The following is a 27,872-nucleotide window of genomic DNA, read 5'->3' on the forward strand; positions in this document are numbered from 1 at the left end:
TGTGCTCGGTCAGTTAAATAACTTTTCATCCAATCCAAAACTGATACCATGATATTCAAGCTTGTAAAGGAGTTTCGAGTGATTGCAATAGTATCTCTATCGATCTTTCCTATTCGAGTGACAGAGCCATACTGTGTTTAGATCGGCATCTAGCGTCAACGATTCCGCCAGGCAGACGGAGGGTCATAGCTGTAGGTCAGCAGTTCTCAAAAAGTTTGTACAAAAATTAAGGAAAAAGTTAAATTTGTTTTTTTTTATTCCTACCTTGTTACAATATTTTTTGATGAATTAAGAGTTTAGTAAGTTTTATTTCGTCATTAAGGTTTTCTAGTGTCTATATTTTCTTAATTATAACAATTTATTATCCTGCACATGTCTTACGAAAATCGACCTAATATTATATTTATTCGTAAACGATTTAGAGATATAATAATATCATAACTGCATAACCAGCAATTATGTTAGCGAAAAGAAGGATGTACGTCATTGCTCAAACTTTATTGTAGGCGGTGAATTTAAGAATGATCAAGTCAGAGTTTATGATAAAAAATATTTTATTTTATTTAAAATTGTCACATTGAGTTTCTGTAACTGTACAGAAAATAGGACGATTTTTTATATTTATAATACTTGCTATTTAAACTTCAATAATGCCTTAAATAAACGTTGCATTGCAAGTAAACAGTTACACCTTCTACTACGATAGGTAAGAAAAATATGTACTGTTTTGTAAAAATACCTCCTATAAAAATAAAATTAAAACATCGGTTAAAAGTATTTTGTATAAGCACATCTAGTACAAGTTGAATGCATACAGCTATGTGATTTTTTTACCAGTTAAACACAGGAATTGTAAAAACTTCAAAGGCAAAAAAAACATGTATGTGTATAAATATTTGATAAAATTTAATAGTGCTAATACAGGAATATCACAATGTACCTATCTAAAATGAGAGAGAGAATAAAATATTAACATTCTTTACATCAAACTGAAAATTAAATTATTAATACCGAATAAAAAAAATATCTGACCTTGAAATCTTAACCTAACATTGTACCGCCTAAAAAGGCTTAGGAGAGAGTTATTTGCTAGCAGTTCAAAGAAAAATGAATATTATGCAAAGACAGACATACATAAATATAATAACATACATAAACTGTTTCCATCGCAAAGGCGCAAACCCTGTTCCGCATATTGCCCCTTTATCGCACTTGTACAGTCCACCATTTGGAACTCTAGGCTACAATAGAACTATGTCATAGTGACATTAGTGACGTTATAAATAGAATTGAAAGAAATCTCTTTCCGCTTGTCATTTTGACATGGTCGTAGAGTGGCCTAGGGTTCCGATTGGTTGACTGTACATACATTCGTTTGTAAGTGTGACAGGGAAGCAGTACATCGAACGTGGTTCGCAACAACTTCTCAAAAAAGTTAATCTATGATTTACTATGTTTGATAGTGCTGCTCTCTGGCCAGAATATCATATACTACGAGACATTCAAATTTTTCCACTATTTAATTTCTACAATCTCTTGTCGGACTCTCTTGTTCCAACCATCCATACACTCAATTGGACAATTCATCACATATTATAGTATTAGCCAACTAAGAGATACAACAGTATTATATCACACATTGAAATCTTTATCAGTTCTAATCCTCAACGTCCTATACGCCCCATAAGTCCCCTCATCCAAATCGTCATGTCTGTGCAAAGATCGGCAAGAATGCGTGCGCGTGATCATGTCATACGACCCTATGTTGCCGCGTACGCGCACTGCGCTTTTGTGTCGCGTCCGTACGTGTGTCGGGCTTTAGGACTGTGTCGTAGTATTTTCGTTCTTGAGATTGTAGCCATTTGGAGTTGGAGAGGAGCTTCTTGGTCCATTCGTCTGAAAAAAAGAAGTCGAGTGACGTGGCTTTGTGAGAAATGGAGTCAAGGAAAAAAGTAATAAGTTTATATTTATTAAAAAATATATATTTTGTAATGTAACTAAAAATTTAAGGTTTTCGGAATTTTTCCTTTATCTATGCTATAGACGTTGCTTCGTACCAAATTTCAAGATTCTGAGTTCACGGGAAGCACCCTGTAGGTTTTGACTTGCAAGTGTCTTTACACGGCTGTAACGTCAAGGGGCATCGCGTTGAAAAAGGGTCTTGACAGACGGACGGACGGACAGACGGACAACAAAGTGCTATAAGGGTTCCGTTTTTTCCTTTTGGGGGTGGGGCGGTGGGGGGTGGGGGGTTGTAATATGGACGGATGACATTGTCTCACACAAACGCAAGACATCTAAACTTTGAATTACCTATTTCTACTAAATTGAAGTTTGATATCTATTTATTTTCCACTGATGAAGTGTAAAAAGACAAGACAAGAAACAAAGACCTAAAGGCTCTTAAAGATTTACGATCTTAGGATTTAAAATCAAGGTAGAGGTAAGGGCATTTGTTTCTGTGATGACCACACATATTTGTTCCTGAGTCATGGATGTTTTCTAGGTATATAAGTATGTGTATATTATATTTATCGTTGTCCGAGTACCTGCAACACAAGCCATCTTGAGCTTACCGTGGGACTCAGTCAATCTGTGTAAGAGTTTCCTATAATATTTAATATTTATTTTATTATTTATTTATAATATACATATAACGACATTCAAATATTACCATTTAAATCCTTCATGGCTCCCGCCTTCCCTCCATATTCATAAGGCAGCCCTTCATCAGGAAAATAGTCCACCCCCATAGCAGTGTTGATCTGCTCGTCGCCAGAGTGTATCTGGACCACTTTGCGTCGCCATGGATACAGGCCCAGGTGGAGCAACAGCAGTGACATGGTCTTTAGACGTTGGGTGTTGATCACGTGGACTTCGGAGAAACGGGTGGGGTAGGCTGACTGAAAACAAAAGACAATCAGTTAGTGTTTGTTGTGGAAGAGAGGAGTCGTCAAATGTATGTAGTCCCTCCTGTATTACTTTTTATAACTCTTCATTTCCGCACAGGCTATAGCTTAGTTGGGGGTTTGACTGCTGAGTTTTTATAGAGAAAATCATCAATATTTTAGGATTTGAGGAAGAGCTTGAATTTGTGTTTTGTTTGATTCTAAACTTGGTTGCAAAGATTACATCTTCAATTCATAACTAAATAATATTAAAAGTCCGTGTAACAAACACTATCTATTACAAGTTCCGTATCTGGTGCACGGCAATTATGAAGGCATTCGAGCGAGCGCACCGTCGTGTGCAGGCGACCTAATTGGATCTCATCTTCGAGCTCAATAATCTCAATATGTTGAGGACATGTTCTAATTCTGAACTCCTTGGTAAATAAATATACGAATATTATTGGAGATTCATACACAGGTTGATTAAGTCCCACGGTTTAAATACATAGAAAACATTCATAACTCAGGAACAAATATGTGTACTCATCACATGGAATTCGAATTTAAGACCACCGGCTAAGCAGGCAGGGTCACTATCCATGGTCGGACAGCGTCAAAAAGACGGTAGGGCTGACCTGGCACAAAACTGCCGCACATACACCGTGTTTTCATTGAATTCCGTTAACTTCAGCTTATAGTTAGGTCCATTATAGGAAACAGAATGGCATAGTAAGTTTTCTTAAATTTGTATTATTTCTAAAAAACATACACCTGCGATATATGTTATCTTCAATTGCTGTTGAAAAACGGGCTTTACAATTAACTTACACTAAGTGTCAAAACTATGACATGTCAATCGCATATCGAATACACGAAGCCCGTTTATTAACAGCAATTGATGCAACATCTATCCGCAGGTGTATGGGATTTTTCAGGAAAAAGTTACGAATTTTAAAAAAAACTAACTATGGTTCTGTTTCCTATAATATACCTAATATATGCTGAAGTTAACGGAATTCAATAAAAACACGGTGTATGTAGAACGCATTGGAAATCCATGAAAGAGGCATATGTTCAGCAGTGGACGCGAATATGCTGAGCAGAGAAAACATAGGTAGTTTTGTCGTCTTTTTCTATCACTCTTCCAACTAGCACCTTCCAGTATCATAGGGATATTGACTTTTCATTCGTAAACTATGGGCATTTTTGCTAGGCACTATAATCTAGGATTTACCTTCATGCACCAAATGAAATCCTTCCAACAGGTGCCTTTGAAATGGTTCTTGATATGACTCGGTTGTAAGTCACTGACGTCTATGAACACCACCTCCTCCCCAGGAGTTGGGTCTTCCCGTAATCTGAAATGATAAAGTAAGTAATTTATAACCTTTTAGTGCATACGAAGCCTGTGACTAGGCTATGGATGGACGGGTGCAACTGTTACAAGCGTGTTGCCTTTTCTAATGGCTGTTCCAAGTGTTCCATCATCAGGCCACCCGTTATTATTTTGCCAAAGTGGAATATTATATAAGGTCCTAATTTATTAGTTGCAGATATTTTAACACATGATACTTTACATTAAAATAATTAACTTTAAATATAAATTAAGAAATTTTTTCATGTAACTTTTTTGATTTCATTTTCCTAACAAAAAAATTAATTATAATTTCGTCTAAAAAAATCATCATGTGCATTATCACATGTCACAATAACACTGTCTGTCAACAATTGTTTGTTTTAAATGTCGTAAAGGTTCGGCGGGAAAACTGCACATGTCATTGAAGTGGCCAGTTACAGTTAAGTGGTACTTAAAAGAGGCTGTACTAGAATCTGTTCAATGAGTTTTCATTTCATAATCACATAAACAGGGTGTTTTTACGTAGCAAATTTGTTTTTCCGTTTTCTCCAAAAAAACATCGTAAAATATAATGTTTCATGGTTTAGAGACCGAGTACATCTGTAAAAATATCTGCATCTAATAAATTAGGACCTTATATAAATATTACGTTGACAAAATTGCAATAGGATAAAAAATATTTGACTCATCCCAAAATATCCATTCAATTTGCTAACATCAAAATACAAAGTTAAAAATAATCGAGATTGTATATTCAATTTGAATAGCCAAATAGTATAAAGTTACGAAAACAATATTATACAAACTGTTGTTATTATTTCATTTATTTCAAAAAGTTAAATGAGTAATGAAACAAAAGCTTCGATAGACAACAAAGAGATATTGTCTCTTTTGTCTGTTATGATAAGAGGAATTATTTTAAATTTGCGATAAACTTCCATTTTAGACGCAAAAATACATTACCGAATGATACAGTGCAGTCAGAATGGATATTATGGAGACGAATTTAGAAAATATAGTTGCATGTAAAAGTAATTGATTTTGGTGGCTGATTAGATCGATGCGAGACTGCATGGTCTATTGCAGCCATGACAAGAAAGACTTGCGGAGGACGGCTTCTGCCTGGTAGTTTTTGCTTCCTGTCAGCGAGTGCGGCGAACTAGGCTTCATCACATCACTAAATCTCTTAGCTCAGCTTCTCCTAGCCTGAATATAAAACTACTTATTTGAAATCATAAATTATAACATTGTTATTTTCTCACCGAATATCTAAGACCATGAGCCAGCGGGCCAGCAACGCCCTTGCTGAAAGTGGTCTGTCTAAAGCTGTCGGAGCTGGTAACCGCACCAATGTCATCCGTCGTCCGCCGACGCTGCGCGCTCGGAGGGCACGATATATCTGGAAAAGAAACAATTTTTTTTAATGTACCTTTGATTTTAATTATAGACGATAAACTTTCGTGAGACATATTCAAATATTTAATCAATATACGGTTGTATTCAGTAGGCCTAGCACATGATGGCCGCGGGAGTATGTCGCCGCAAGATAGATGAGACGTCTTTGTCTAATTGTATTAATGACATAAGGACAGGTAGTCTATCTCGCGGCGACATACTGATCATGTGCTAGGGCTTCTGGTTGCGGAGTCTCGCCGCCGCGAGCGCTCCTATATGCCTGAAGACGGGTCTCCTAAATGACCCGAAACATGTCGCAACAGTCGCGATAGATATAATAACGTGAGTAGAACGTATCGTATATTGATTAAATAGGTAGGTATTTGAAGATACTTCAACTGCTAATAGTTTCAAAATCTATAGGAGTTCAAAACTAAAACAAGACATTAAGCTTAATTTCAATACAAATCCGGATATTCCGAATGGTTCCTAAAAGGGTCAGGAACTTGCAAGACACCTTTTGTTGTTGTTGTTGACAGAGTTCATAGGCTACTAAGCTTATCGATATATTTAATTGTTTCCCTGAGTTTATAATATTTACATATATTTATAATACAGATATATTATATAGGTAAAGTGCGATTTAGATATTGCGACGTGAAATATAAATTTTGCAGTAAAATATATTTCCGTAAATAAACTAGACAACATACTTTTGTTAAATTTCCAATATCTTCTTAAATTATGCGAGTTCGTTCAAAAATGAAGCTCTTTGTAAATGTCCAACAATAATGGCAATGCAAAAGCAATTTTACAGCAATATGCTACGAAGCATGTCACAGGCGATCTGAGTCTGCGAGTCGATTTGAGTCTTGTACATATGTGCGTTCATCCGTATTTTACTGAAATATTACTTTCAAAGACTCAGAGCACCATGGTTTTAAAAAGTTTAGGACATAGTCTTGAGATATATATTTTTAAATGTAATAATTAGCAGTGTAATATTTGCATTTTTTGTTTTTAAATTATAAATGGGCTTAGGTACTCGTGGCCACAGACTAGCCGAGGCGAAGATGTGGCCTACGATGGAGCTCGCTCGTCCAGAAAGTGCCAATTTACCCTTGATTTGAAGGTTGCTGGGTTAGGTGTATGAGCTGGGAAATATAGGGCGTATAAGAAAAGAATTATTCAGTTCGGTTATTTTTGATTTGAAAGCTCTTTCTTTTTAAAACAGTTCATTTTACAAACGACACTCAAACACATTATTTTAAGTGAACACTACTCACAAAAATTAATTTTCATGCAGACCATCAATTAACACAAGAAGTAAGTTTAGTATATTCTCTGTCATGAATAATATGCACCTGCATTTCTATCTTTATCAGGAACATTCAAGAAAACTGTGTCGAGGACGGTCTTTGTAGGTAGATAGCTAACTTCTACAAGTACATTAGCCTTATATTTTTGATTCCCGTAAAAATGGTGATTGTTAAAATATTTGTTTAGTTTTTAAAGAATATTTGATCCAAAAAGCAAAAGATACGGCCGCTTTTTCCTCCGAACATAGTTTCAATTTCTTTCTAGGTATTTAAATTACGAATTTTATACATAGCTATTTTTTGTGTACGACTAAGCCACACCTAATAATGAAAACGGAAATAAGAATAACGTGATCTGGCATTTTCCATAGTTGGATTATTATTACATCATTTCAATGCTATTAAAAAAAGAAATTAGAAAAAGATAGATAGCAGCAGATCTACATTCAATTTAAAAGTGTTTTTCAAAGAAAACGTATATAAAATACCTATGTATATTATTTATGTAGATTTTTGAATTTTAAAATTTGCAAAATCAGAGACACCCTACATAGTCGCTATGTTTCAGATCCTCTGTCATCCAATTTAGTCGTTATATTTGAAGCTATGCAGAATATCTTAAGGAATGCATCGAGTTTGGTCATTCTCAGTGCAATCTGCTATGCACGTATAATCCCGAGATATTCATAGAGCAAAATGCTGGCAATATTCGATGCGCGCACAGAGTGCTTGAGTATATTCCTAATGCTTGTCTAGCTCAAGCGAGAGAATTTTCACAAAAGAAATAGCAATAAGTTTTATTTATTAAGAAAACCCTTACTGGTAAGTACTTATATTTATCTACAGTATCAGATTCACGAGGACTATAATTTCAAAGTCAGTTTTGTCACGCATTTTGTTGAAGTTGATTTTGAGGTGAATTTTTTTAGTTCTACTGATTCTGCGTCAAAAATTTCCAAAATTATTTACTTTTCCGAAAAAGTTTTTGCAAACCTCCATCTATGGTTTAGGAGATACAATAATATATAAAAGAAATACTGAAACGTAGGTTATTAAAATTTCCGCAGCCTAGGTAAGGTATAAGGTATATTTATAACCAGTAAAAAAAATACGGTTTGACCAAAAAGTCTAACACAGCGCTCTTCCAACCGTATAGAATTACACAGCCTTGTCTCCATACTTAAGCCCGTATCGACCACTTACGATATTCCCCACGATATTTTACATTTAAATGGGACTAAACTTGTACGTGCTTTAAACTCGGAAATTCTTGACTAAAGTTTTATTATCGTACAAAATGCACAGTAAATATTAAAGCGAACGGAAACTTTATGTCATTAGTCTTTAAACTGTCGTAAAAGCGCCTTATCACCGTGATATTAGCGATTGAAACTTTGAGACGGGTACCGGCATTGTTTCAACGGAATGTGGGGCCTATTCAGAAGGTCAAAAGTAGTATAATGATAAACAAATGGGTTTATTCAATCAGGTACGCTCTCAAGCATGACACCGCACTCTGACAATTATGTCTGAATATTGAAGTCATGAGGATGCGAATGCTACTTTTTGAAATCGACTCAATCGGGACTGTGCGACTAGTCTGTCAAGTCAAGACTCTACTCTAGTTTGATATTTGTTTACTTATACCTCTGTGTGCAAGCATATAGTTTGTGAATTTGGCTACGTACACCAGCTCCTTGCGCGTTTGCCTTACCACTCCTCCACTATATGAAATGAAATGAAAAATGAAAATGAAAAATGAAAATGAAAATGAAAATAAAAAATGAAAATGAAAAATGAAAATGAAAAATGAAAATGAAAAATAAAAAAAATGAAAATGAAAAATGAAAATGAAAAATGAAAATGAAAAATGAAAATGAAAAATGAAAATGAAAAATGAAAATGAAAAATGAAAATGAAAAAATATTTATTAAGTAAAGGGTACATTACAAGTTGATTAACATTGGTAACCGCACTAGGCATGCCTGTATCGCGGCAACCAATAACATACGTTGTGCCAAAGTACGATTCAACCGGTTGACAGATTTGAATGTTTGGTCAATGTGACTACGCCTACAACTAAGTATAATACTTACAAAATAATGAAAGAAACAAAACAACATACATCAACTATCCTTATGAAATTTCAACTATTTCGAGTTTGGACAATTCTTTCAGTCTCATCGTAATTTAATTTGGCTAGCCATTCCCTTAAAAGCTGCTTGGTTTTAAAAACTGGTTTATATTTAATATCTACGTGAAATGAAATGAAATATGAAATGAAATGAAATGAAATATTTATTTTCCAAGTAGGCATATTACAATGCGCTTATGAACGTCAAATAAAACTACGCCGGCTCTAACCCTACGCCTCAGCCTCGAGAAGATTTCAGTCCCCCCTCAGTTGTAGGGGGGTATCCACTATGGGACCGGCAAGAAACTCGGCGGGCCACTTCTTTTCAAAACATTACATCTTATAATTAACATGCATTAAAAGACAAGATACAATTTAATAAGCAAAAATATTCATAAAAAAAATAACACTGGAAATTAATTCCAAGAAATTATATAAAGTACAAAGCAACTAGAAAAAATACGAACTGATACAAATAAAAGGACATATGTGGACAATATGTCTATTATAGTCGTCACGAGACGCATATACTTAATTTGATTGTTTCATCTTGACAGCTAGATAGAATATCCTTATCATGTGGATGCTGTTTGTGCCACAACTCAGTAAGCCCTCATGGGCCTCTTGCCCCGTAGTACCGCTTAGCATGTTTAGAAGACTCGCCTTCATCATTACATTACATTAGGACACTTTGTTCGGTTCTCGTTTGTTTCCTTTCTTTTAGTGAATATTTTAAATATATGATTTTGACTCTTGGAGACCCTATACGTCTCTAAACAGAATTAGATTAAGTATACATTAAATTTAATCTTTAGTTGTGACATTTAGAGTCATTTGCACCTCTAAAGTAATTTTAGACTTTTTGTATTTGTACTTTTTATGTTTAGTGTAGTTCTTAGTTGTAATTCGACATTTAGAGACCTTCTACATCTCTAATCAATTGTAGCAGAGTTATACTTTAGTTAGAACTTAGAATTAGTAGTACTACTTATCAATTGTAATTTCAATTCAATTTTAAATATATTCTAAATAATTATGTAGGTACATGTGACGTGTAAAAGTGCCCCTGTGGCTTATTTGCTGAATAAATTATTTTGATTTTTTTTTTCATCACTAAACGTGGTTAAGAATAAGTTCAAAGTAGCATTCCTCTGTAAATGGAAGGTATGTTTATTGTTTACTTACGCATCTTGACAGCTGGAGAGAATATCCTCATCATCCGGATGCCGTTTGTGCCACAACTCTGTCAGCCCTCCCGGGCCTCTAGCTTCATAATACCGTCTGGCGCGTTTGGAAGCCTCGCCTTCGTCACCATTACAAGTAGTTAGGAACAAGTCCAAAGTGGCTAGTTCTTCTGCTGTGGCGGCGCGGGTGAGGTTGTCGCGGGCCCATCGCTGGGAGAACGAAGCTGCCGGCGACATTATTCCACTGGAAATAGAGATTTAACTTTTGTTAAACTAACTTAGTCGCGTGTGGCTAGGTATACACCCTGTTTTTATTGAATTCCGTTAACTTCCGACCGGTCTGGCTCAGTCGGTAGTGACCCTGCCTGCTGAGCCACGGTCCTGGGTATCGAATACCGGTACGGGCATTTATTTTTGTGATGAGCACAGATATTTGTTCCTGAGTCATGGTCGTTTTCTATGTATATAAGTATGTATTTATCTATTTAAGTATATATATCGTCGCTTAGCACCCATAGTACAAGCTTTGCTTAGTTTGGGGCTAAGTTGATCTGTGTAAGGTGTCCCCAATATTTATTTATTTACTTTAAGGGAAGATTCTTTAGTTCAAATACAATCAATTTCTCTAAGAAACTTTCGTTATCGAATTATAAAAAAAAATACTGAACACGTGTGTGATTAAGGTCCTCTCACACTAATTAATCCATTTATTATGTATGGGAACGAATAAAAAATCGAATTTAACAAAAAGCTTTATACAGGGTGGTATATCGCTTTTTGTTAAACTACATATAAAATATCCTGATGATGAACCTAACTGCGTGTCGAATTTAACGGAAAACAAAAAAAAAGCACCGGTCTATTGAGGACTTATTTACATGGTGCGAAAACTTGCATGCGAGTTTATTTCCTATATAATCCTATAACCTCAGCAGTCTATAATATAACTAAAATCGCTAAATTGTATGCACGACCGGGCATCGTCTAAATGGACCCTTAGTCATTAACCCTTTGAACGCCAAGAACACCTTAAAGTGTCGTTACCAGACGTGCCCACAGCGCCAATGACAACTTGTATTATGGCGCCGTCATCAAAGTAACTTTGACACTTTCGGGAATTTGGACTTTGAATAATGTTTGTGTTATAAAGTGTTCAAAAGCTAAATGGCTGGTACAAGCTGTTAGAGTTTGAAAATTAAAGCTATAGTCCATAGAGTATATTGGATAGTTATGGTATAAAGTTATCAGTCAAGATTTTCGAATGCAGCGCCATCTAGTATTAAGTTACGACAACTTTTCATTTCCACGCCTAAAGGTTCCTTAGAGTATATAAAGCATGAGGACCCTTTAAACATGGAACGCCACATATTTATGGCGGGATTTTTAAATAGTTTAATGTAATCATTCATCAACCAGTTAAATAAATAATTATTTCTACGTGTAGAAGTTTTGGCAAGTAAGTCCATAAAATTTACAATTTAATTAAATATTATAATAAACCATAGAATGTCGTTCGCTAGTTTGCAAGTGGTACAGCGACATCTAGCGAAAAATTTGGACATCAAAAAATACTTATGTATTTTACGACAAGTCGTTAGCCAGTTTGCAGGGGTAATAGTGACATCTAGCGAACAACTTGCACTACGGCATATAATTGTTTTTCACGCCCTCTATCGTTGAGTTTCCTAAACATAGCCTAAGTACATCGGATTTACTATTTCCTTTGACTGAAAATACCGTGCTATAGTCTCTCCTAGCTTAATGTAAGTATGACTCTTGAGAATTTTAAATTCAGAACAACGGTCCAATCCTAAATTTGAGACAACAAAATATTAGCTCTAGGTTAAAAATGAAAATTTTGATACTAACATATGATTTTTTTAAATAAATTATTTGTATCTAAAGTTCAAATCGAGCCGCTCGATAAAATTGCCATGAACTCGAAATATCATTCCATTTCCAAATGTTGTTTAGAAGAGATCGCACTTTAGCGATAAGACCTTTTCTATGCCTCTAATGCAGCTTTCTTATGCCTCTAAGTTAACTAGTGGTGAGGTATATGCAATAAAGATAAATTATGTTTCATTTTATTATCTAGTTTTGAATTTACTTCAAATCAAAGAGGATCGAGTATTATAGAGAGTTACTGTCGAAGTAAAATGTGTAATCACAGTGCATAGACTGCCATCTCTTGACACAGGCTTAGAACTTTTGAACCTCAGTTTTGACAATTTGGCCCATATTCTTAGCTTGATATGTGTCAAAATGTCCAATATTAATATTAGCGCCATCTAGCTGAGCGTACCCCAAAGGTGCAATGCCATCTAGGCGACCGTACCTTTTTCTGTATGGTACTGAGGTACGTTCTTTCCTTAGACTATCTGTCTATACGGAGTTATATCGGAGTCTTTGCTTAAAATATAGTTGAACAAGAACATCCTCTTTTGCAGCGACAAAGTTTGTCGAAGTTTAAAGTTTTCAATAGGAGTATTCCCCTTAGTTCGCAAGTTCAGTTTGCGTGTTAAAACTTCAGGAATATATGTATTCTAAAGAATAAGAAATACAAACAGGTACATGTGTTGTTGACAGTAGGCGGTAGGACAGTGTTGTAGACAGAGCATAATAAAGAGTACTATCGTACCCCCGCTTCCCGCTAAAAGTGCCGCCCACCCCCGCTCGGTTACCTCACAGTTACCTCATGTCAAAAACGTGAACAGTCGACCTGTCGTATCCAATGTATGGCCGCCGCTCACCGCTGTCGCGCTTAGACCAATGTCGTGGCTGAGCCGTAACGCCGACACAGTCGCGTTCAAAGCCCTTTGATAACTAGTTACTTGCGAGGACGATATATACCGGGACAGGCAAAGTCCATACAAAAAAGTGTTCCCCTGAAATACCTTTTAGTCTTAAAACTAGATGGCGCAGCATGAAAGTGGCCAAAATTATATTTTTTCTGATATTTTTGGAGTGTATTATTTTTATTTTTTAAGAACAAATGACACCAAATGACATGGTTCTTTATTTTAATATCATATATGATATCACGTCAATACGCATTTTGAAAAAATTAGGTATCATCAGTGTAGTTACGATAGTATCTAATAGGTGGCGCTAAAAATGAGGTACAATTCTTAGTATGAAGATTTTTTTTTATTCTATATTAAAAATCTTACATTTGTTCATACACCAGAGTGCCGTAAATCCTACATGTATAAATCATCCTTGTTAATGAGAAATAAATAAATCATGTGGTGAAATTTGTGGGTAACTTAAATACATCCTTTGATTAATGTTAACAGTAATTAATTCTGTCTGGTTGAATTTGTCGCCCTATAAGGATTACCGTATCCGTAAATTATTTCAGGTGAACAAATACACAACAACGCGGATACCTTTTGCGATCCGTATTTTCCCGTAAGGTACATCAAGACAATTCCGACTGGGGGACAAATGTAAAACTGATCCATTTTTTTTATGATTTACAGTTTGCATTATTAATTAGGTGTCCATGGATTATATATGGCACACGTGTTTAGTCGTATACGAGTAGATGTAGAACTCAATAGTATAATAATGGAAAAAATGGATCAGTCACAACTATCCCCCAGTCGAGATTTGCCTCTCTGTACCTTACTGTTTCACCTTTTTTTTTAAATTATTAATGGCTTCCTCTTGGCCACAGACTAGCCAAAGGCCTACGATCGGGCAAAGAGGATAGAGTATTAAAGAGAGTAACTGTCAAAGTAAAATGTTTAATCACAATGCATAGACTGCCATCTCTCGACACAGGCTTAAAACTTTTGAACCTCAGTTTTGACAATTTGGCCCATATTCTTAGCTTGATACGTTTTAAAATGTCAAATATTAATATTAGCGCCATCTAGCTGAGCGTACCCCAAAGGTGTATCGCCATCTAGCTCACCGTTGCTTTTTTCTGTATGGTTTTGGGGTACGTTTTTTTCTTAGACTTTATCGGTCTATACGAAGTTATATAGGTCTTTGGATGGGGTGAGCTCGCCCAGAAGAGAAGATGCCTGTTCAGGTTTACCCTAGAATTGAAGGTTGCCGGGTTATAGAGCTCGGAAATACACCGCAACTGCGAAATATGACAGCGGCGACGTTCCAATATTTGCTCGTCTTGAACCGTGTCTTGTGACTATTTTTTGCGGAGAAAACTGTAATGCATTGACATTGCTTGTAGACCTTGACGCTTCTTTAGTTATGGCTAAAATATAAGAGCCAGCGTTTGTGCAAATATTTGATGAACATAGTAATCAAAACGTAAGTAAAAATAACTCAGTTTTCAAATAAAAATAAAAAATCTAAATTGGTTCATCCGTTCGGGAGCTACGATGCTACAGACAGACACACACAGACAGACAGACAGACACGTCAAACTTATAACACCTCGTCGTTTTTGCGTTGAGAGTTCATAATTGAAAGAAATTGCTCGCTTGGAATAACATTTCGTAACTTTTTTTGGACAACTTAGGTGCTGAAATTATCAAAAGTCGCAGATCGTACGTCCTCTTAAGCAAAGGACGGGAGTTAACCCATTTTTAACCCCTGACGCAAAAAACGACGGGGTGTTATAAGTTTGACGTGTCTGTCTGTCTATGTGATTTAGATTTAGTTTTTTTGTCTGAAAGCTGAGTTAGTCGGGAGTGTTCTTAGCCATGTTTCATGAAAATCGGTCTACTTATTATGGTTATTCAAGTTTTGCTTACCTATATCTCAGAAATTATACGTTCCGACGACATGATTATAAAATAATAAAAGTTTGTTATTTGCTACAGGTTTTATTCAGTTAGGTTTTTCGACGTCCTGTATAGTTTTCGATATATCAGTTCTTGAATGTTTTTCAGGTCCCCTCGATTTAGTTTGACTCATGATTACATAGTGCCAAATCCATAAACGCTTACGTTAATATCGTTATCTTTGTAAAGTTGCCGTCAATAGAAAAACTGAATGGTTGAAATATCCATATTCCAACACTTTGTTTTTGGTCTAGGATCATGGTGTGACATGAATTATTGACTGAATAACACATTTTTAAGCCAGTATTTGATTTTTACGCCGTGGAAGTTTTCATAATTTATTCTTATCTCTTTTAAACTTTACAAATAAGTCCCCATCTAAAACCAAAAGAATTGTTACTAGCAATTAAATTCAAAACTATCAAGATTATTCTTGCTTGTGTTGAAACACTTGAAATGCGCGTTGCGTTGCCGATGCTCGCGTACCGAGGGCCAACGCCATCTATCGATGGCATTTCACGAAATTGATGAGCGCTCAAAGGAATAAGGTGAATACAAAGTTTGTTTAAACATTGTTCGCAAATTCTGTTGACAGCGACTTTAGCTATATTATCGTTCTTCCGTATGGCCAGCAATCCATGTTTGGTATCATTTTTAAACCCCCGACGCAAAAACGACGCTGTTATAAGTTTGACGTGTCTCTGTCTGTATGTGTGTCTGTCTGTGGCATCATAGCTCCCTAACGGATGAACCGATTTATGTTTAGTATTTTTGTTTGAAAGCTGATTTAATCGGGAGTATTCTTAGCCATATTTCATGGAAATAGGTCCCCATAGTTAGGGTTTTTTTTTTGTTTGGTTAATTAAGTTTTAAACGATACTAAATCTGCAAATTTCTTACATCTTGAATATGTATTTATCACGTGCCGCTTTTTATGAAGTCCGTCTTTCACGCACAGTGAGCCGCCCTTGGGTATAACTTGAACGGTCTAGCGCACCCAAAGGATTTGGAATATATGGTTTTATCTAAAATTTTTGGGAAACCGTAAGTTTTGAGGGAAACCGTAAAGATGTTTAAGGGACAAGAGAGATCTAGAGACACAACCTGAGAGTTGTTTGACGGTTTGACGATGTCAATTTATTTATCTTATCCATGCTTTTACAACGTTATTTTTATTCTTTTTTATATTTTCAACATATTGATCGTATTATTTTTCTGTTTAATACGATATGTCATGTAAGGGACAAGATTGTATTTTAGACCTTTACTTTTTTTTAATACGCAGAGACACAACCTGTCAGAGTGCAATTAAAGCAATTGACTAATTAAGTACCTACTCATGGACAATATATAATACCTATAATCATTCTACACAGAAGTAGTCGCTAGTAGTCAATTTATTATGGAACGTCTTTTGGTCAGTATTTAGTCGTGGACAAAAAAGATTTCCGTTGTAAAAACTGATCACGAGATTTGTGAACACAATTGAAATTAAGTAGTTTAAACACCTGTAAATGGCGATGAGGTCATTTGCTAAGTAAACTTTTTATGAATGGTTTACAATCTATTTTGTACAGTAAATAGATTTATTGGAATCATTGTTCGGTAAATGCTATGGAAAGGTCGAATACCTTTGATAAGCATGAACGATACTAAGGCCTCTGAACCAATCTTAGTAATGGTGCAAATGTAAGGACAGAGGCCAAATAAAAGTCGTTTAAAAATGTATGACTGCGATCTACAACACATTAAAGTAACATGGTATAATAATCTTAACCAAGGCCTTACTTTACATATATAAAATAAGAAGCTGACTGACTGACATATCAACGCACAGCTGAAACGGCTGGTCCTAGAGATTCCAAATTTGGCACGTAGATTCCTTATAAGCTGTAGAAGAGCTCTAACGCCGTGGCTTGCGTGGGCGACGGTCGCGCGATGGTCGCGCTACGGCGATGCGACGCATACGAAATCAAACCTTATCAACATGGAAGTATGAGACGCGACGGCGACGGTCGCGCGACCGTCGCCCACGCAAGACACGGCGTAAGAAAGGATTTTTCAAACTTTATCTCTTAAAGGGGTGAAATTCAGGTCCAAAGTTTGTATGAGAAAGCAAGGTTAGATTAGTTTACGGGCACAGCCGCGGGATAAAGCTAGTTAAAATAATAAACGAAAATTACTACAGCATTTAGAGACGCACCTAAATATGTAAAAGTCGAATGAAGTATGAAGAGTTTTATATGAAAAAATTAAAACTATTACATCCAGTGTAATTTGAAATCTATTAGTACTTACAGATTTTAATAAAAAAAAATGAGTACAGAATCGGGCTCCAGAGATCTATACTTTATTTAGAGATTCGGTCAATATTAGAATATTTACTGTTTTGGTTCCGGTTAGTTTGAAATGTTTGAATCACCAAACAAAGACTGACATATAAAAACATAGAACGACCTTTGAATAACAATAGGAAGTCGCATTTTAACATCACTATCAGCTTCACATAGATTTTATCGATCACAAAACTGCGCATTTTGAATGAACTACGTATTAGCTATGAATTGAAATTGATACCTTCAACTTAAAATTATTTATTTCCTATCTATTATGCAAAAAAATTATCTCACTAACTGGTAGAGTAGGTAGAAGTAGGTACAAGATATTAGGAAAGTACTTGAATTGGTTAGGTTCCATAAAAATAATAATTAGTCATTATATACACACTATCAAATTGTTACTTAATAAGGGTTCCTTTTGTACCTTTTTGGTACGGAACCGTAAAAATTTTTGTATCTAAGTACTTTAAATTCCTATTCATTTGCGCTAAATTAACAGTAAAACTTTGAGAATAAAATCACGAAATTAATGATTATTTTGATTTTTTTTTATTTTTTACTCTCTTTAAAATACTCAATTGTAATATTTCTTTTTGTAATATCGTCTACCTTAACCTTTAAATTATTGTTCAGATGTGCACTGTCACCATATTATAATTATCTACTTAAACGTTTCGTGATGAAAAAAACATCTCAACATATAATCACGTCATCACGATTTTGTTAATTATACACATCAAAACACATGACAAGAATGACACAATTTTGACACTTGACACTCAAATTCCGTGGCTCAAATTAACCGACCTTTTCGTGTTGCAACATCCCGGCATCGGCATGGACGTGTAATGTCAAGGGAGTGCAGTAGGATATGCATTGTTTCGTGCTCTTTATGTTTCCTTTCAAATTGCGGGTATTTGGGTCGGCTTGTGCACAAAGTTCGAAATGCTCATTTCTAAATAGTAATAGCTATTCAATAAAAAAAAAAACAGAATGGAAAATAAGCTCAAAATCACACAAATATTACAAAAATAGTGCAATAGGTCAGTCGCCCCTACTAAAAAAAACCGGGCAAGAGCGTGTCGGGCCACGCTCAGTGTAGGGTTCCGTAGTTTTCCGTATTTTTCTCAAAAACTACTGAACCTATCAAGTTCAAAACAATTTACCTAGAAAGTCTTTATAAAGTTCTACTTTTGTGATTTTTTTCATATTTTTTAAACATATGGTTCAAAAGTTAGAGGGGGGGGACGCATTTTTTTTCCTTTAGGAGCGATTATTTCCAAAAATATTAATATTATCAAAAAACGATCTTAGTAAACCATTATTCATTTTTAAATACCTATCCAACAATATATCACACACGTTGGGGTTGGAATGAAACAAAAAATCAGCCCCCACTTTACATGTAGGTGGAGTACCCTAATAAAACATTTTTTTCCATTTTTTATTTTTGCACTTTGTTGGCGTGATTGATATACATATTGGTACCAAATTTTAGCTTTCTAGTGCTAACGGTTACTGAGATTATCCGCGGACGGACGGACGGACGGACGGACGGACGGACGGACGGACGGACAGACAGACATGGAGAAACTATAAGGGTTCCTAGTTGACTACGGAACCCTAAAAAAGAAATGGCAATAAAAAAATAACTAATATCGATAAGCCCCTCCGTATACTACCGACCCTTTCTTTCCCGTCACTTCTCCCTGGGACACATTGTATATCAGAAAATTCCTATGTATGTATTTATAAATTTGATACTAACCTACACCTAAGTATATAAATTTTGTCCTGTAAATAAATTACAAACCTGTAGTATTTTATAGGCTTAAACGGTGTCAAACTTGACGACACATAAACCTACATAAATCTTAAGACTAAGTATTAACAGCTATGTTCTTATGTTTGAAGGATTAACATCACAATGAGGTAACCAGCCAGAGGACAGTGACCTAAGTGACGCATAGTGAGCACAATTTTCGTCTTGACAAAGTACCTCGAAACCAGCACATGACGGTTTTCTTGAATTTTGCAGGCAGAGTATCTCAAATAGACTGTATAACGCCGTGGCTTGAGTGGGCGACGATCGCGCGATGGTCGCGCGACGGCGATGCGACGCATAAGAAATCAAACCCTATCGATATGGAAGTATGAGACGCGACGGCGAACGGTCGCGCGACCGCACACGGCGTAAAAGATATTGATATTCTGAAACGAAAGCACTGTATCATGCGATGACGGAAATGAGAGAGGTGTGAACGAATTTCTGCAAATTGGATGCAGTAAGGGTCACTTGCACCACCGAAAATGGAGGGGAGTTGACAGCCAGCTAACCCTGACGAGTTAAGTGCAAGTGGCCGTAATATTTCTCATATTTATAATCTTTTTATTAATAATTCCACTGAAATTATAAGAAATGATGGCCAGTTATAAAGGCCGTGTGGTCGTGTAAACCAGCGTGGTTTGAAAAAAAATATAAAAAATCATCTCAATCAACATCATCAACCATCATCATCGGCTTACAAACATATGACATTGTGACCATGACAGTAGTAAATTCAGCAGCCTCAGACGCTCAGAGCCAACGTAAGTCTTGTTTAATCTAGTGGCACAGAATATATAATAGTACAAGTACAGAAGGCTCACTCCTTTGATGTTCACAAAACGCCGCCATTCTAAATTCTTACCTACATTAACAAACGTACCGCACGCGTGCAGACGACATTGATTGCGCCGCGCGAAGGTCGTCAGTAAATGTGCATGTTTGTAGCGCGGCGAAAGGATCGCGGAGTGAGCCGCCCCTGCTAGTGGATATGTGATCTGTGTTTTTGTGTAATGAGTAAATCCAACGGTCAGCAGAGGTGAATGGAATGGTTATTCTACTGACCACTGGTAAACATGCCAGTTATCATTATCATGGTAAAAAATATAATCGTCCTGTGATATTTTGTGATATCTGATATCATAATTACATTTATTTCATTACACAGTAAAACTGTACATAAACACGGCGAATGCATTCTCTGTCAATGTTAAAATATCCATTATGTTTAATTAAGTATAAACATTAAACATCTAGATTTTTTTGTTGTAAACACACTACAATTTTAAATTGACGACCGGTTTGGCGCAGTCGGTAGTGACCCTGCCTGCTGCGCCGCGGTCCCGGGTTTGAATCCCGGTAAGGGCATTTATTTGTGTGATGAGCACAGATATTTGTTCCTGAGTCATGGATGTTTTCTATGTATATAAGTATTTATATATTATATCGTTGTCTGAGTACCCACAACACAAGCCTTCTTGAGATTACCGTGGGCCTCAGTGAATCTGTGTAAGAACGTCCAATAATATTTATTTATTTAATATAATACAATTTTAAATGAAAAAGCAAGGATGTGTGTTCATGTCCCATGTTGGTCAAAGTTGATAATTGTAGATTTTTTTTATTATTATCAATGGGCTTACTCTTGGCCACAGACTAGCCAAAGGCAAAGACGATTCATTGCGATTGGCGAATTTCTTGTGGAAATCCTTTTTTGTTACCAACATTTAGTAATATAAGTCGTCTGTCAGGTTAATTGTTATAATTAAGAAAATATGATTTCTTAATGACGAAATAAAACTTAATTCCTTAACAATCTTGGTAACAAAATAGGATTTTATCCTGTACAAATGCTGATGGAGGAGACATTACGATATGTTAGTATAGCTATTACTGGCTATATCTCAATTGGAATGGATCATAAAACGCTAATGAAGTTTTGGTACAAACGACTAACGTACGTAAGTAATTATTATATTGTTATTTAGAGCCCAGTGTGTCCCACTGTTGGACAAAGGCATCTCCCCCATGGTTCCACTCATCCCTGTAGCAATACTAGCAATATCTGGCCAGTCTTTCAAAAAACCGGTCAAGAGCGTGTCGGGCCACGCTCAGTGTAGGGTTCCGTAGTTTTCCGTATTTTTCTCAAAAACTACTGAATCTATCAAGTTCAAAACAATTTTCCTAGAAAGTATTTATAAAGTTCTACTTTTGTGATTTTTTTCATATTTTTTAAACATATGGTTCAAAAGTTAGAGGGGGGGGACGCACTTTTTTCCTTTAGGAGCGATTATTTCCAAAACTATTAATATTATCAAAAAACGATCTTAGTAAACCCTTATTATTTTTTTAATACCTATCCAACAATATATCACACGTTGGGGTTGGAATGAAAAAAAATATCAGCCCCCACTTTACATGTAGGGGGGGTGCCCTAATGAAACATTTTTTTCCAATTTTTATTTTTGCACTTTGTTGGCGTAATTAATATACATATTGGTACCAAATTTCAGCTTTCTAGTGCTAACGGTTACTGAGATTATCCGCGGACGGACGGACGGACGGACGGACGGACGGACGGACGGACGGACGGACGGACGGACGGACAGACAGACATGGCGAAACTATAAGGGTTCTTAGTTGACTACGGAACCCTAAAAAGGAGTCCAAGTTATCTCGCCGTAACCGACGTGGTCTGCCGAATCCCCGGTTCGATTGGAGCTCCATCCATGGCTATCTTGTCCCACAAGTCATCCAGCATTCGGCAGACATTCAATAGAATTCAAAAAATTAGCCTACGGGCAGAATTTGCAAAAGATGACTGACATTTTAGTCTAACATTTTTAGTCTATCAATATTTAAAATCTGTCGCGTTAAGCCCACGGTGTATATAGGTTATAGTCGTGTCTCCATTATCGCATTAGTTATAGGTCAGAATCCTTAATCCCAGATAATGGAGCCACCTTATCCTGTTTAGGTCACGTTTATTACTACATCACGTAATCTGTGGTCAGGGAACGTAGCCAAATGCCCAAACGCGCACGATAATATCTGTTTCGTAGCTAATTAGCTATCTATCTCTGTCGCTCTTCCGTATTGGCGCGACAGAGCCAGACTGCATTTCTTTCGTAGAACTTTTTTACATTTGTAAGCAGGTTCCACCTCACTACTTTAGATAACATATTTAATTTAAGCAAATGTCAGTACGAGCTTTAAAAATATAATGTTATTTTATTTTAGTTATATAATTTATGTCAAATTAAACATAATTTCTAGAGAGAAAAATGGGACATACGTTTGTATGGAGAAGCGGGCCGTCACTTTCCTCTTACCAGTGCAGGAAATCACCTCGACTCGACCTTCCAACTGGTACTTGTTTTGCGTTGGTCGCCTCATATTGAGAAAACTGTTGTGACATAGTATAGTTCTGATTATAACAATGATTAATATAATATTAATTGATTATACAGAGATTTTATCAATCTCTTTCATCAATAATAAATAAATATTATAGGACATTCTTACACAGATTGACTGAGCCCCATGGTAAGCTCAAGAAGGCTTGTGTTGTGGGTACTCAGACAAAGTTTTACATAATATACAAATACTTATATACATAGAAAACGTCCATGACTCAGGAACAAATATATGTGCTCATCACACAAATAAATGCCCTTACTGGGATTCGAACCCAGGACCGCGGCTCAGCAGGCAGGGTCACTACCGACTGACCCAAACCGGTCGTCACATGACGAATTATGACGTCTGTACGCGCCTTGCAGTTCCTATATAAGTTGTAGTTGCGACAGTTTGTCTGTATCGACCCTTAGAATATGACAATAGAAGCATCCTGCCAGTTATCTATATTTTGGGCACTTGTCTGTCCTACCACATCTCGGACACTGGCGATCAAGCGCTATCGATCTGTGTAGTTAAAATTTCGATATCTCTTAAAAAGTTGCCTTTACGACCAAGATTTTCTACTATGGACTTGCAAAAATAGCTTTTCAGAAGGGGCGTAAATATCAAGTCATTAATTATAAATTATTATTTATGTCGTAAAGGAAATCTACAAATAAAAATATAGTCGTAAGTCACCTTGATATATATTGTTGCCCTTTAAGCCCTTACTTTTTAAGGATCACTTTCTATAGTAGCGTGGTAAAGTTGGGCGTAAAGGACAAGTTTTTTTGTTCTTCGTCCTTTACGACCAGCACTAGAAATATTTTATCCGCAACTGTAATCGATATCATTGGGTTCAATTGTCGTAAAGGACATATAATGCAGGTTTCCAAGAGAAAGATAAACCCACTTTTTTGTTTCTTTGACCTATATTTGTGACGTGTATGATATCTTTAACCTAGTGTAACAACCGTAGTGATAAACTAAACGATTTAGAAGATAGATGGTTGTAAAGGACACGTCAAAAGCTATTAACGTCCTTTACACCCATGATTTGATAGGGTCGTAAATGACGGTCTTAGATGATTTTTATACAAAACCGGAGCGTAATTGTAACCGAAATGGTACAAATGTTGTGCTAAGTATACAATTAAAAACTGGAAAAATGTGTCAAAACGTACTTAATATGGCATAGAATAGACATTAGTTTAATGCAGTGTATTATTTATCTAAGCTATCTTAGAAACAAAAAAGAACAAGACTATTTTATATCCAGTTTTGTAATAAAGAAACAATATTTGCTTAAAAACGATCTACTAATACTTTGGCAACAAGCTCAAAGTTATTTTTTTAGTATTCGCCGCTGTTGAATAGTCAGTAGGTTACGCATTCAGCCTTTAATTCTAGCAGGGAAACGCTTTCGTAGTATTATTATACTGCGACGAGATGTAGGTAATTAAAAAAAAACACTATGGTAATCAGGGTACGTACCCACAACGTATGCACAAACGCTCACGATAATATCTAAGTATTTCGTAGCTATATATCTTTATCGCTCTTGCGTATTGCACCAGCAGGCCTAGCACATGATGGCCGCGGGAGTATGTCGCCGCGAGATAGATGACACGTCTTTGTCTAATTGTATTAATGACATAAGGACAGGTAGTCTATCTCGCGGCGACATACTCCCGCGGCCATCATGTGCTAGGCTTGCTGACTGCATTTTTGTCGGCGTCTGGCGTCGACGATTGCCATTCAGCTACGCCGCCACTATACTAACATTTAGTGCGAAAATAACAGGTGCGTTACGCTAGCGAATTAGAGTTAGCGTTTGGTGACTTGGCTATGTACCCACATATACTTAAAGCATTGACTATAATATTTCTAGGATTGAACTCATAATTAAGATTATTCTTATTTAACAGGTTAAAGACTAAATAACAATCTTCTGTTTTAAAATTATCAAAAATATGAATCAACATAGTAGGTAGTCTTGACTAGTTACTATTATTTATTAGTTGGTCACAGTTTGTATACGCGTCCTAACTTGCGTTTATAAATTGGTACTTAACTCTTAGTTATTCTTAGAACTTCTTTCTACTTTAGACTTAAAATTACTGTCGTATTAATATACTTAGTCTACTGTTCACAGTTTCTGATTAAAGTTTACGTGATTACCATTAGTGTTTTTATATTTACTTAAACTACGAAAGCGTTTCCCTGCTAGAATTAAATACTGAATGCGTAACTTATTGAGAGTTGAGACAGCGGCGAGTACTAAAATAATAACTTTCCAAAATACTAGATAGTTTTTAAGCAAATGTTGTTTCTTTATTGCAAAACTGGGTATAAAATAGTCTTGTTCTTTGTCTTTGCTAAATATGTAGATAAATATACACTGTAACACTACTGTGGCTATTTTATGGCATATTAACTACGTTTTGATACATTTTTCAAGTTTTTCAATTGTAAATTAAGCTAAAAACAGTTGCCATTTGTACCATTCCGGTTACATTTACGCCCGGAATTTGTATAAAAATCATCTAAGACCGTCATTTACGACCCTATCAACTCTAATTGTTCAAAAAAATCATGGGTGTAAAGGACGTTCATAGCATTTTGACATGTCCTTTACAACCATCTAACTTCTAAACCGTTTAGTTTATCACTACAGGTGCTACACTAGGTTAAGGATACTAAAAATCTACATATTTTTCTATATACGTCACAAATATAGGTCAAAAAACAAAAAAGATATAAACATTTTTCTAAAAAAAAAGTTGTTTTTTGCTTCTCCTGAAAACCTGCATTTTGTCCTTTACGCCAATTGAACCCAAAGGTATCGATATATGAAAGAGGCGCGTGCCTAGCACACATTCTAAGCTCGTGTAGGTGAACGCTTACCATGCTTGTATGAGTGAGATATGACAGGTCGACTGTTCGCGTTTTTGACAGGCGGTAACTGTGAGGTAACCGAGAGGGGGTGGGCGGCACATTGGTCCTACAGTAAAATAAAGCATCTGACAATAACAAGAAAAACCTGGACATACATTGATTTAAACTTACAGGATTTTTACACATATTTAAATTGCAAAAGAACCACGCTCCTCCGAGCCCACGGGGACAATGCCGTCTTTGGAACGTCGAAGGTTAGTGTTAATTAATAACCACAAAATTAAAATTTTGAAAAAACCCCCGACCACGACATAGTACACCGATTTTCATGAAACATGGCTAAGAACACTCCCGACTAACTCAGCTTTCAGACAAAAAAAACGAAATCTAAATCGGTTTATCCGTTCGGGAGCTACGATGCCACAGACAGACACACACACAGACAGACAGACAAACAGACAGACAGACAGACACGTCAAACTTATAACACCCCGTCGTTTTTGCGTCGGGGGTTAAAACATAATAATATTAAGTGCGAATAAGCCCGTTTGCAATTTAAACCTGTCCGGACATTTTTAATAATTCAGGCAAGATTTGGCATTAGGCGTCAAATTCTAACATACTAATTCATAGTAAACTAACTAAATATGTTCCCCATAATTGTACAAGTATGTATTCAAACAAACCGCTTTGTACAGTAACCAGTACCATGTGTGTGTACCATGCCTTATCGATCAATGGAACCCCCATTTGGTTATGCTAATTATCACTGATATGTAGGTATGTATATACGATTTGAGTATACAGTTCACTAATTAGTGCAAAATGTACGTTTTTGCACTTATTAATAAAAGCGGCAAATTCGAGAGAGAATTGACTACGTATTTAATAAAACTTAAAGAAAAAATATCAAAGAGAGAAAATAAGCTACTTAAGTGAATTTTATAAAAACAAAAAAAACACGATTCGAATATTTGAATATATCGCAACTTACTGTTTACAAAACCATATAATTATGGATGTATATTATCATCATCTTTGATATTGGAGTACACGTTTTCACGTGGCTATGTAAACCTATTGACTGCGTATGTACAGTTAAGTGCAAAAATATTATGTATTGAAAAAAAAAGTTTTATAAATATGATACTACGCTCTTATTATGGGACATATTTTTGAGTAAGATTTGTGTACACCCTATATTTACACTTGACTACTTACTTGGCACATCTCTGTTTTAAAAAGATTAATACAGCAACGTAGCAACACAGTCATTATTATAGTCATAATCCATTTTAGTATAGGTTCGTGATAGCTTTACTTCACTGAGTAAATTTAGGAAATTGCCATATGGTTCAACGTTGAATTTAAGCATTTCTGAGTAGGTATAATAACAAAAACTAAACACGGAACAAATGTTCGGTTTTCCCAGCGCGACTTTTCTGATAGACGTTATAAATTCTCGCATATAAACATTGGCAAAGCATATTCAAGTCACGTATCAGGAAACATACCTGTTCCTATTGATTTAAATTAGACTGCACCCATAAAATAATTATGTATTTTGCGACGACATTATAACACATATTAATAGACAATTAATGATCTGAAAGTGTAAAATATTTTTCTTCCTTGCGCTATCCTGGCATTTAGCCACTACTCATATGCCCTTGGGCCTGATTGTGCAACTAATATCAGGGTTTCTCAAAATTTTTTTTAAATTATTTATGTTTAAATGAATTTACTTTAAAACCATCACCATTTTCATCCGAGACAAACAAAGATACAACACAAGACTAAGGATTAAAAATCACAAAAACTTTTGGATTCCCATTCAAGAAACCACGTTAAGAATCAAAACAAAAACAAAAGAAAGACATACCGAAGCGTGCGCAGACGCTGCGCTCCGAACACTACTGATCGATAGTCACTTGTTCCACTCCTGAGTCCGCCCTTGACCTTAACAGATTTGGTGCATTTGTAGGGCAATGCTAGTTTTTACTATCGTGGGTCGGGAATCTTTTATTGTTCAATGTTATGCTTTTGTTATTTTTTGTATAAGAGATTAAGAAGGAACAAGATGATTTGCAATGGAAGAAGATTTGCAGATTGTACAAAGCGCGTACTCTACTGTTTATTCATCATTACCATCATCGTCAACAATTTATCTAATAAGTTTCTTTTTCGAGTAACTGTACCTACGCCACTTGTTTCAATCCTGATCAAATCTCATTCTAACATGATTCGCAATCTCCCGAATATCCACTTGACGAGGCAATGCATGAAGGCACTCTTGGGAGCAGCTACCATTTTGCATTTCGACTCACCTGACCCTGTCCCTGTCTGGCAACCAAGGCCTAGCTTATTTTTTTAC

At 35.9% G+C, this 27,872-nt stretch overlaps 1 pseudogene; it reads right to left on the bottom strand.

Moving 5' to 3' along the window:
* Nucleotides 1-577: 577 nt before the first annotated feature.
* On the bottom strand, nucleotides 578-27,404 carry LOC125236418 (annotated as a pseudogene).
* Nucleotides 27,405-27,872: the final 468 nt, after the last annotated feature.

The sequence above is a fragment of the Leguminivora glycinivorella genome, chromosome 19, assembly GCF_023078275.1.
Source record: "Leguminivora glycinivorella isolate SPB_JAAS2020 chromosome 19, LegGlyc_1.1, whole genome shotgun sequence".
Classification (NCBI taxonomy): domain Eukaryota; kingdom Metazoa; phylum Arthropoda; class Insecta; order Lepidoptera; family Tortricidae; genus Leguminivora; species Leguminivora glycinivorella.